The 12,915-nt window shown below is 34.2% G+C and overlaps 1 protein-coding gene across 1 annotated transcript in view; it reads left to right on the top strand.

Annotated features, from left to right (window-relative positions):
- Positions 1 to 12,915, top strand: part of LOC111059783 (receptor-type guanylate cyclase Gyc76C) — a 319,606-nt gene that overhangs the window by 210,502 nt on the left and 96,189 nt on the right. The window contains 1 exon segment of the mRNA XM_039436866.1: positions 2,169 to 2,428. The gene's annotated coding sequence lies outside the window, so the exon portion shown is untranslated.

The raw sequence follows: 12,915 nt of genomic DNA, 5'->3' as shown, positions 1-12,915 counted from the left end.
CGGTCCCGACTACCTAGAAAGTAGTCGTCATCTCTCATCATCATCCCTCTCACTCATTACCCACGCACAAGCCTGAGAGCTTATGTGGGTATCAACTTCAGTATTATTATTATTATATTATCATCTTGAACAATTGAAAAAGCTCTAATAGAGGAGTCTGTTCTCATATTCGAAGAAGGCTAGTCCAATCTAGAAGAAATAAATAAATCGTATTTTATAACATACTGTGAATCACAAGCGTGATATGCTCCATTTCACATGTTTTCAACACACTAATCCAACATGAGTAATGTCCGAGTTTAAAATGAATCATTCCTCAGTATTTTTCCTCCATGTTTCCAAACACAGTTGTTTTTTGATGGAGCTTGTTCGCTTGCTTTTTGATTAGGATTGATTATCATTTATGAGAAATCCGGTACATTATTGGCCTGACATGTTTCTCGGAAATACCAAAACGTGACTGAGAAATCCTATATGAAAAAATCCGATAAATCCTAGATGAAAAATAGCGCCCAAAGCGTTCTATCACTGAAATTGTACAGTACTCAGCCACTTGGCACGATATGTTGAGTTTTTGAGTAATGTGTGCGAAATGAGTCACTGCCCAATTTGATCATTTCTCACGAAATAATTCAAGTTCTGAGAGAGATTTCGGATTTAAAATTGTGCAAATCATCTTCATTTAAATCTAGTAGACCTAATACTCTTTTTGAGATTCTACTGTTTTTGTTTCTTTGACTTCTCAAATAAATGGATTAAGAGTTAGTTTTGGAATAAATAAGATGAAAAGTACAACATTATTGTCTTTTTTCTTAAGGGCTACTCTTGAATATAAATGAGAATAGATAGCTAAGTACCCTTGTTTAAAACTATTCATTCACAAAATCTTTCGGCTTTAATAATGTCATTATTAAGGGTACTTCTATTTTGTATTTTCATTTATACAAACTATTTATGCTTATCAGGTCAAACAGTATTGGAAAGAAAAACATACACTACAGTGAGGTACACGTTATTGACCGAGCGAAGTGAGGTCTAAGATTCAAGTCGACGGTTTGGCATTTCTCTTAATGTTTAAATGTTTGAATGTTTATATGTTGCGCATTTACGGCGAAACGCGGTAATAGATTTTCATGAAATTTGACAGGTATATTCCTTTTTTAATTGCGCGTCGACGTATATACAAGGTTTTTGGAAATTTTGCATTTCAAGGATAATATAAAACGAAAAAGGAGCCTCCTCCATATGCCAATTTTAGAGGAAAAATCAGACTATAGAATTATTCATCATAATATTCATAAATCAGCTGACAAGTGATTATACAGATGTGTGGAGAAGCCAGTCTATTGCTGTATTCCATAAGGTATATAGTTTCAATCAGGTACTTGTGGATGAGAATATTGCGTGAGGTCTACTGTTCACAGAGCTACTAGTAATAGCAGTGGAGAAAGATAGGAGAACAGTGTCGCTGAATCTCTGGCTTGCCACTGCCTCCTCTAGAGGATAGTTGATACAGGAATGTCTGATGTAATATCAACTGTTCATTTTTTTTAAAATAATCAATTATTTTCTGTTCGAGAAACGTATTTTTCAATTTAATTTTTATTATTATTATTAGCATATGCCTTTGAATGGTTGGGAGACCCAAGGGTAGTTCCACCTCGCCGTATATAGTCCAAAGTTCCCTAATGGGAAACCGGACACTAGGGTTATAGTCAGCACAGTACTTTAAATTTACACTTTTCACTTCCGAATAAAGTTCATTTTGATGTTAAAAAGTCCAAACATATACAAAACCGAAACAAAATACGAAACCACTAAGCCAAATTTAGAAAATATTGAAATTTAGACAATAAATTTAGAGCCTAAAATTTATAGCAATTTAATAATAAATATTCATAAAGTTAATAAGTTATTATATTTATCCATTGTTGAAGAACGACCTGCAACGTTGCGGAGCTAGATAAGGATAGAGGCATCTGCTTTGTCGTATGATAGACAAGGATAGCAACACAAATGTTATTCAAATATTCCAACTGATATGGACCTCACGTTTCAAGGCTACAAAATTACATTCATTGTCGTTCTCTCAACAATAATTTCCCCTTGCATTTATTGTCTTTATAACTAAAACCCTCAACTAATTTCATTTCTTTCTCTTGTTCCAGACGGTGGAAATCATCCTGGAGACTCATCCTGAGAAATGATGCTCCTGATAATCTCTCCAAGTGCTAGTGATCAATTCAAGTGTTCGTAGCTGAAAAGTGATAGTGAAATTTCGCATAGATTCAGATTAGTTTTATAGCAGTCAGTCGACATTGGGAGTTTATGTGGTTTTTGAGTTATCATCGTTCAATATTTTGAAAATAATTTGTGAATGTGTCTTGTGACTAAATCTCCAGAACGTCGCTCACATGGAAATTTAGAGGTAAGTTTTATCTCATTTTCTCATATACCTGGTGTTTCAAAAAGAATGACCCAATTTTAAACAGTTATATTTATTTATAAAATGGTACACACAGAAAATGTACTCACAGAAGTATCAAGTTTATGATGATCTCATTTTCTCATATACCGGTTGTTTCAAAAAGAATGACCCAACTTTAAACAGTTATATTTATTTATGAAAATGGTGCACACAAACCATTTCCACATCAAATTACTCACAGAAATATCAAGTTTATGATGATGTATTATAAGTGTTGTATGTACCCTCCTTTTGAGGCTCGGACGACATCTAGACGGTAGCCAAATTCATCCCAGACTGTTCGCAAGATGTCTTCTCGGACTGTAGCTACTGCATCAGTTATCCTGGTTTTTAGCTACTCAATATCAAGTGCCAAGGGAGGAACATAAACACGATCTTTAACGTTGTTCCTCCCTTAGCACTTGATATGAGAAGCTAAACAACAGGTTAACTGATGCAGTAGCTACAGTCCGAGAAGACAGACATCTTGCGAACAGTCTGGGATGAGTTCTGCTACCGTCTAGATGTCGTCCGAGCTTCAAAAGGAGGGCACATAGAACACTTATAATACATCATCATAAACTTGATACTATGTGAGTAATTTGATGTAAAAATTGTTTGTGTACACCATTTCTTCAAATAAATATAACTGTTTAAAATCAGGTCATTCCTTTTTAAACACCCGGCATTTATTTATTTGTTTAAATATATTCTCTTATATTTATTTATTCTCTAATACATGATCTGTCTGTAGTTTTCTGCTCGTAAGCAGGTCCTTCTATATGGCAGCAGCCCTCCACTCTCTTCTATTCTCTGCCAGTCGCTTCGTTGCATAGACGAAGATAAGATACACAAATTGCTGAATGAGATGGGAATTTAGAGATGAGATTTGCAGTATTTAATCTCTCGTATACTCATTTATTTGTTTGTATATTGTTTGACAATACTGTAGTTTGACAAACTAAAATCTTGAAAGAGTTTAAAATAGGCCTATAACCATTCTCAGGAAATTGAGAATCTATATACAAAATTTCAAGTTAATCAGTTTAGTATTTCAGACGTGATGATGCCTCATTCATGATTTTTCTTTCCGTTCGTATATAAGCCAATTCTTTCCTTTATCATATTCTAGACTAGCAGGTAACCCGTGCTCCGCAAGGGTCTTATTGAAAACTTGACTTACTGAAATCTTGAAGAGTTTAAAAAAGGCTTATAACCATCCTCAGTAAATTAAGAATCTATATCCAAAATTTCAAGTTAATCAGTCCAGTAGTTGAGACATGATGATGATGATTGTTATTATTATTTTGTCATGTGAAACTGTATATATGAGCATAGCTCTAACAGTGTATAAATAATATTAAACTACATCTAGTCATAGAGAAACGATAGCATAAGTAGATATCCCATGGTATAGGGCGTTTATGTCGCAACTTTTACTGTTATCCCAAGCCGATAGTTCACGTAGTTCTCTCCTATGCAGCTGTGTGACGCTGGTAGTCTCTCAAATTGTGACGTTCATACACTATCACCCCAACAAAACAGTAAAAATTGACAATAATCGACAGTAATCGGCTTGAGATAACAGTAAAGTTGCGACATAAATTCCTTATACCATGGGATATCTACTACGCTATTGTTTCTCTATGATCTAGTTTTCCCATGATGATGAATCGTCATTCGTGAATTTCCTATTCCGTTCCTGTTCAAGCCTGTTCAATTCTTCTCTTTTTTATATCATAGTTAGATAACTTTTCAAGTTGTCATAAACTATTCAAGTTTATAGTCATTACTCACTTCAAGAAAAGTTTATTCTTATATTCTTTTGACACAACCTATCCGGCTCCGCTGGTCTTGGTAAAGATTATAAGTGTATAGGCCTACTGTGTAACTATGATATCCATATGAGTCACTTCATTTCATTCTACAGTATTAATCCTATAAAATTAATATCTATTTCAACCCAGTCCTATCAGTTTCCGTTAAAGTTCAATTTATATCATGTCCAGTGATAAGATAAGATAATCTCTTTATTCAACACAGCATATAATACAATATACAAGCGAAGTTTTATTTGACGAGTATCAGGAAGTGATGAGACACTACTAATGTATGAAGCCTGGTTGATAGTGTAGTTTATATCCAGATTATAGTTGAAATGACCTCAACTGAATTGACAAGCCATCGCTCTGAAATGACAATTGTTATCAGTCAAATGACAATTCGGTGGCTTCCGCGAATAATGCTTAATTGACAAGGTCAAGGATTAGTCAAGTAATTTATTAATAACTGCTGGCTTAATCACTCAACTTACACAGGCATGTTGGAGGAAAATTTGAAGTATCGCCTCATATAAGATTGATAATGTTTAAAAATGTAAGAGAGAGTTCTTTTCCTTTGTATGTGAATTTGAAAATAATGCCTATCCAAAATTTATTCGTTTTTAAAGTTTTAGAATTGTTTTATTTGAAAAGCAGAAACTGTGGTACGGGAAATCTTATTACAATATGAGAAGCGTTAACCAGCTACTGTGTAGGACACCAAAGGTGAGCAGGGAAATTTTTAGACACTCGTTTATGTACTTAGGACCTTATATTTTACAATAAATTGCCAATTGAATTGAGAAGGTGTGATTCCTATATTATTTTTTGTGAGAGAGCAAAGAGCTGGTTATTTACAGTGAATGACGTATGGATGGTTAGAATGTTGTTAGATAATGGTGCAGGTTGAGCTAGCATTGTTCACCGGCACCATTCTCATAAAAATATTATCATTCAATTGAATCACTATTCCACTAAGGCATGTACGGTATTATATTAATTATTACATTTAAATGCATTTCATTTATTCCAGTTTTTGGTTTTCTGGGCTGTTTCAATTTATTTGTTTTTTTATCTCATGCGCTACAGGCAGTAGTTTCAGTATTGTTTTAGCAATCTTAATCACCTAGACTAGACTCACAGCTTTTATTTTTATTTTTTTGTCAAACAAGTTTATTTTCATTTTTTATTTTTATTATTAAGTTGACAATGTTTTTACCTTGTTAATTATACTTTGATTATCTCACAACTGGATACGTGATCAGTATAATTTCCAAGATACTATTTAATTTCTACTTTTGTAATTTGTAATTTGAGGAGGAAATAATTCATTTATTCATTATTCATATTGATAAAATTTCAAAAATTGAGAAATTTAATATTGGGTAAATAAACTGAAACAGAGAAGGTATCTCTTTTTGAGTTGTTGTGATAGATATCCCTATTAAATGAAAACCACTCGATATTTTCAAAACCACTAATTTATTATAACAATTGAGGTACTAGTTCAGGTTGTTATATAGTGGGGATGAGGCTCTACTATTGGCGGTTAGCTGTTGACCAATGATGACTGAGGTCAACTGTCATTGGCCGAGACTAGACACGCCCCAGTATTCCAAAAATATGGTAATGCAAACCGTATTTTTAATGTTCTAAATCTGACCCACTATTGCACTTCTAATCTTTATTATCCTATTATATTAAGCGAGCAATTTCTGTATTTATATATATCTGGTTATTTTTATACCTGGTTATTTTTATATCTGGCTATTTTTATATCTGGTTATTTATGTTTAACGGATCTCGAAAATGGCTCTAACGATTTTCACGAAATTTGGAACATGGTAGGTTTATGATATGAAGATTCGATTGCTCTAGGTCTCATCCTTGGGAAAACTCGCTGAACGATATTAAAAGGATAATTCATCCTTGGCTGAAACAGCTGTGGATAGTAAAAAAGTGAGTATGTGAAAAATCAAAATATCGCATCCCCGAAATTCATAAGATGACGTACGTATAGCCAGCTGTGAAATATAAACACGATCATTTTAGAGAATTGTGTTCTGTTTATCAATAAATAAAAATAACGAGTGAAGCTCGGTGCCCCGAAATTATAGAATAAAACGAATTCATGTGATGAATGATATGAATGATAATAAATAACTTGTATTAAAGTATTGATTCTCGTTTGATTAATGTTCTGGTAATAAAAATTTTGTTTTATTTTTTCATTTTGCATTAGTTTTCTTTCATTTTTACTTAAAATCTTTGAAGTGTAATATTTATTTTGTCTAAGTTTATTTATCTTTTGTAACTCATTTTTTTCCTGTAACTGGGCACCCGCCGAAAAACCTTTGGGTTTGGCCCCTCAACTGTTTGTATTGTGAATAAAAATTTTGATTGATTGATTGATTGAATCAATATCTCAATGTAACTTGGTGAAAAAGAGATGCTGTGTGGACTATTAATTGCATGCCTCATTGAATGCAATTTTTGATTGCATGCAATAAATTACTAAAATAACATAGTATTGTTTCTCGACCTTTCTCTACTTTGAACTCGAGCTGTCCTGTTGCCAGTATGTCTTGAAGGAGATTAGCTTTTGATGTTAGCATTCTTGATACACCAACCCCAACAGTCATTATCCGTTTTCACACCGATATCTCGCCGACACGACATACAGACAGGTTCTACTCTGATGGATAGTATAAGAGGAGGCTGTGGTTTATAACTGCGCGAGGTCTACTGTTCACAGAACTACTAGTAAAATACGAACTAATAGTACCAGTTGTCAGCGTGTTATCAGAATAGGAAAGTACTCAGACTATTAGCTTGTATTTCAACATGCAATATGCCCCTGACTGTTGAACATGACATACGACTGATCCATAATCATTTGACATCTCAAATTCATCAATTCAATTCGACATTCATCCATAATAACATCAATCATTTGACATTTCAACTTAACCTCCCATATTCATCAATTGTAATAATCGAATCACAGAATCTCTGACCTGATCGATATCGATAGGACAATATTGTCCACAATCGATTTATCTTGTTCATCTAATAAATCATTTGTTGAGCGAATTGATTGACCCGTTTAACCCCTGGGATGCACTCTGTACCCGGCCGGTTCTCGGTCGGCTCTTGAACTCTATCCAAGAATAGCGAACTTCATCTAATAGCGAATGTGCATCTTGTAGCTTGTAGCGCACAAAATAATGATCGAAAAAATTGCAGATCTCGTTTGAAAAATGTCGAAGATGAGATTTAGGGTAACTCACAAGAGTGTGTGTATCTTGTAACAAATGATGTGTATCAAATCACATAATGATTGTGTATCAATAGGGATGTGTATCATTTGTGATGTGTATCAAATCACATGATGATTGTGTATCAAATAATGTGTAGACTATCATTTGTGATGTGTATCAAACCACATGATGATTGTATATCAAATAATGTGTATCATTTGTGATGTGTATCAAATCACATGATGATAGTGTATCAAATAATGTGTATCATTTGTGATGTGTATCAAATCAAATGATGATTGTGTATCATTTGTGATGTGTATCAAATCACATGATGATTGTGTATCAAATAATGTGTATCATTTGTGATGTGTATCAAATCACATGATGATTGTGTATCAATTAATGTGTATTATTTGTGATGTGTATCAAATCACATAATAATTATTGTGTATCAAATCACATAATGATTGTGTATCAATAGGGATGTGTATCATTTGTGATGTGTATCAAACCACATGATGATTGTGTATCAAATAATGTGTATCATTTGTGATGTGTATCACAAATTATTTTCTCTACGCGATAATTTGATTCCTGAAAATTATTCCGATAGAAATCTGAACCTGGATCGAAGCATCCGATTTACATTCTCAAGTAATTAGATCCAACTATAATAATTAGATTACATAAAAACTATCATTACATTCTCAAGAGCGATATAAGTTGATCCCTAAAAATGATTTGGACAGATAGATGAACCGCAATCAAAGCACTGAGTTGAAAGGTATGCGATCTCTGAAATGTTTCCACCCTTGAATAAAATTTCGTTCTTTGCTTTGAATCCGATCAGTTCGGCCTGAATAGATCGCATCCCTTCTGTCAGAGATGAGAGCAAATCCGGTGCGTCTGAAGACTCTTCAGCATATAATTATTCCGCTAGAGCATGTCGTAAAGAGAAAGTTAGCCAGCAAGGAAAACCTCATTTTGCGATAAAATTGGCGTACTCCAACTTCTTCCTAATCGCAAAACTTTTAACGATAAAATCAGATATTCGAGTAGATGAAATTTCCAACTCTGTTTATTCAGTTTTATATCTCTTTGTCGATGCTGAACCGAAGGATCTCTTTGTCGAAGGTAGTAGAGAGGTATCTATAGAGAGAAACCTTCTCTTTCAACGTTCTACCTCTCTATATATTCTCTATATACGGTATCTTTTGAGATTTATATTATGTAATCTCTGTAATATATCTTTTGAGAGAGCAACGTTCCCTTTCAAAGGTTTTATCGAATAAATATTCACGTCGTAGATAACTTTCGTTCAGCCCGATTTTGTGTATCATCGGTGACGGCTTCGAATTTTGTTTTCTGCAGCCCTGGACAAACAACTCAACTGTTTTCCGTCGAAGAAATAAAGTTTGGTACGAGTTACCAACTGCCGATAACCGAGCCCAACTTTTGCCATCAAAAATTTATTCCAAACCGAATCTGCGACGCACGTTTCGTTCTCCTGGAATTTCCTGTCGGATAGATTTCTCCAGAAATATTGTCTGCGATTCTATTTTATTGTGGTGCGAACTGGTTTTGTTTCATTGTGAGATTTGAAATTCCTTGTCGGGTGGATTTCTCCAAAAATAATATTGTATGTTATTCTATTCTATTGAGTTGCGAACTGCTTGTGTTTCATTGTGAGATTTGAAATTTCCTGTTGGATAGATTTTCCAAAAATATTGTCTGCGATTTTATTTTGTTGTGGTGCAACTGCTTATGTTTCATTGTGAGTTTTGAAATTCCTTGTCGGATAGATTTCTCCATAAATATTGTTTGCGATTCTATTTTATTATGGTGCAAATTACTGTAAAGGTTGAGAATTTCCCAGCGTTATTTCGACACCACAATAAGTTTTTGGGCCAAGCTATAATAAGGTAGCTTAAATTTTTGATTTGGACAGTATAGTATAAATTGGAAATGGGACAGTTTTGGGCATGAGCCTGTTGTGCCTTTCCTCATGTTAAGTATTTCTACACAATGTGATAAATGAATAACTTAAATAAGCGTCTTTTCAGGCGTTCTAAGACTAGTCGGCAAGGCAGGAAGTCAGGAAGCTCTCCGATTGGCTGATTATCTGCTGATTCCCGAACGCCAACCCTATCAGCCAATTGGAGAGCTTCATGCCCTTATGCTATCTTGCTCTATGGTTAAACGCAGGGTCAAGCTACAGGAATCGTTTATACGACTAGTCGGCAGGGCCGGAAGTCAGGAAGCTCTCCGATTGGCTAATTATCAGCTGATTCCCGAACGCCAATCCAATCAGCCAATCGGAGAGCTTCCTGCAATGCCGACTCATCTGAAATCGTCTGGAAAAAATGCTTCGTGTGGCTTGACTCTAAGATTAACCATAGAGAAAAGATGACATAAGTTAACCTGTCAACGTACCGTAGTTCTTCGTGAAGCTGTGTGACGCTGGTAGACTCTCATACTGTGCCGTTCATACACTCTCACTCGGGCAAGACAGTAATAATCGACAGTAATCGTTATGAGCAAACAAAATTCGGAATAAAATTTGGAACATGCCTTCATAGAAGAAGAAGAAGAAGAAGAAGAAGAAGAAGAAGAAGAAGAAGGAGGAGAAGAAAAACTGGAAGGAGGAGAAGAGGATGGAGGAGGAGGAGGAGGAGGAAGAGGAAGAAGAAGAAGAAACGCCCTATATCATGGGATATCTCTTCTTGTGCTATATTTTCTCTACGGTTTAACTCTCAGCCTCATCTACTAATCTCATGTGAAATCTATTCCATCATTAATTTTTCATAGATTCTTGGTTACTTGTATAGTACCTTTTCCCAGATGACTTCACTGTCTACATTTTCACAATTTTTCTCTCATTATTCTATTATTATACAGAATAGTCAAACATAATGATAATTGCTAATCAAGTAAGGGATTATTCACTCAACTTTAACATCAATTCATAATATTACATTAATTTATTTTCAACTTTTTAATGTTTTTTTTGTATAACATTCAACAAACCTTAACATTTATTCACTCAATTTTAACATGTTTCTCCACGCCTACCAAAACGTTTGCGAATATTGAATGGAGACGGAAAATGCGTTTCTGATGTTATGAAGAGAGAGTGAAAAAGACAATAAATTTGACAGTTATGAGTTGTTTTTTAATAGCTGCACACTTTCTTAAACGCCTGAAAAGCTGTGCTAATAATTATCGTGAACTGCATTCTAGGTCGTTACGAGATAACTGATAACAGTTGACAAATGAAAAGTTATGTAAAGATAGACAGCTAGTTAATGTCGTCTATTTTTAGCCTCTCAGCAAGATATCACAGTTAGCTAACACAGGTTCCATTTTTCTACTCCAATTCAAACTTCGTCTAATATTTAAACTCTTATATTCTTCATTGACAATGTATGTGTGTTTCTATTTCATTATATAATCATATTATTGTTGAAATTACTTGAGAACATTCATTGAACAATTACTATTTACTAAGTTTGTGTTTCTTCAATGGTTCCAAATTTTCATAAATAACTCAATATTATTTGTTACAAGTGGTAATTGAGTGGAATATTTCTAATCAATTTATTAATTCAAAATTTATAGTTTTCATGTTTATTTTAGACTAGAATTTTGTGAAAATTGTACACGTGAAATTCTAACCCCATCTTGGACTCTGTAACCTACAAATTTGGAAGAAAAATAGCACAAGGACTACCTTATTATTTTATCTACCAATGTTATTACATTAGTGTCATTTGTATTGCAAATAAATGAAAAATGAAATGAAAGCTATATGTTGCTTCACACTTTGAGTTCTCCCCGATTTTATTTTTTATCACTCCATCCCGTGGTTGAGACCAATTTTGTTGATTTTCCACGAGATTTTTTTCCATTGAATCAGTTGAACAGCAATTACTACTCTCACAAAAATATTTGATAGTTTTCTGGCACTGTCCTATTCTTAAAATTATGAAGTGTAAACATAACCTATTTTTGGACAATTTCTATCTAAATTTGGAGAAGGACAGAAAAGAACAGTTTTGGGCTTCAAGCCTATTGTTCCTTTCCCAATCATTCATAATTGATAATGATAGTGTATGTATCAATATATAAATAAATTAATTAATTAATAAAAGCTATTTCTCACAAAGTAGCTGTTCCAATAAACATGATGATGCAACTCGTTAACATTATAATAAACTAGCCGTCAGGCTCGCTTCGCTCGCCATATCCGTCTAGCCAGGGGGCTGCGCCCCCTGGACCCCTGACTGGATCGTCCAAGAATGAGATCAGCAGGCTCGCTTCGCTCGCCTGCATTTTTCATTTGAGCATTTTTATCATATGTTAGGATAATCCAGTCGGGTGTCCAGACTAAACGTCTGGCTAAACGGATATGGCGAGCGAAGCGAGCCTGACGGCTAGTAATATAATATTCCCAGGATTGGAGTAGCAGTGCCCAATCAATTTTCCCGCGATAAATGCATTTAAATCTTCAACTTGGTGCCAACCTAACAAAGTCAACTCAACTTGATGCCAACCTGACAAAATTATTAATTTAGTTGCCAGATAACAACTGTTTCGAAGAGGTACTCTATCTAGATTATAGTTCTATAGTAGCATATGATATAGAAATTTCAATTATAATAAATTGAGAGATTGGGAAAAGAAGAATATACATGCTAAAAGACGAACTTTAAACCCTTAAAAACCACCCTTAGAGTTAAAATATTGCCAAAAGATTTCTTAGTGTGCCTCTAAAGGGCCAACTGAACATACCTACCAAAATTTGGTAACGAAAATTTACGTTTGGTTTACGAAAAATTGAACGTTTTTGGTCCGGTGGATTTCTAGTTCTGCGAGTGAGTGAGTGAGTCAGTCAGTCAGTCAGTCAGTGAGTGCCATTTCGCTTTTATATATATAGATACTGATTTGAAAGATAATTTTATCGTTTACTTGAACCTCATGCATTCAAAATTAGCACAAATACAATCTTGTCACTTTTGGTTGGTTGGAATAGCTAGCTCACTTTCACAAAATGGAGTCTATGACGTTGGTGATTTGTCATCGACCAATAGGATTGAAGGGCGTGTGCTAGAACGAAGCTAGTCGCCTGTGATTGGTGGACGATTTATTGAATATTCATAGTTGGACGTAGTTTTGTATTTCTCCGTTAGATGGAAGTTGATTCAATGAATTTTGTATGCTCCACTCAAAATAGTAATTGCTTAGTTTTTGTTAATTGAGTTACTATACTTGTTATTCCTAGTAGCGAATACCCTGGTTTATATTGCAAGTTCAATTAATTGGGCTTAATACTTAGAAATTTTAATCTTTGATGTGATTTCGAAAC

Source organism: Nilaparvata lugens, chromosome 10 (assembly GCF_014356525.2).
Source record: "Nilaparvata lugens isolate BPH chromosome 10, ASM1435652v1, whole genome shotgun sequence".
Taxonomy (NCBI): domain Eukaryota; kingdom Metazoa; phylum Arthropoda; class Insecta; order Hemiptera; family Delphacidae; genus Nilaparvata; species Nilaparvata lugens.
This window is presented reverse-complemented; position numbering and strand designations above follow the sequence as displayed.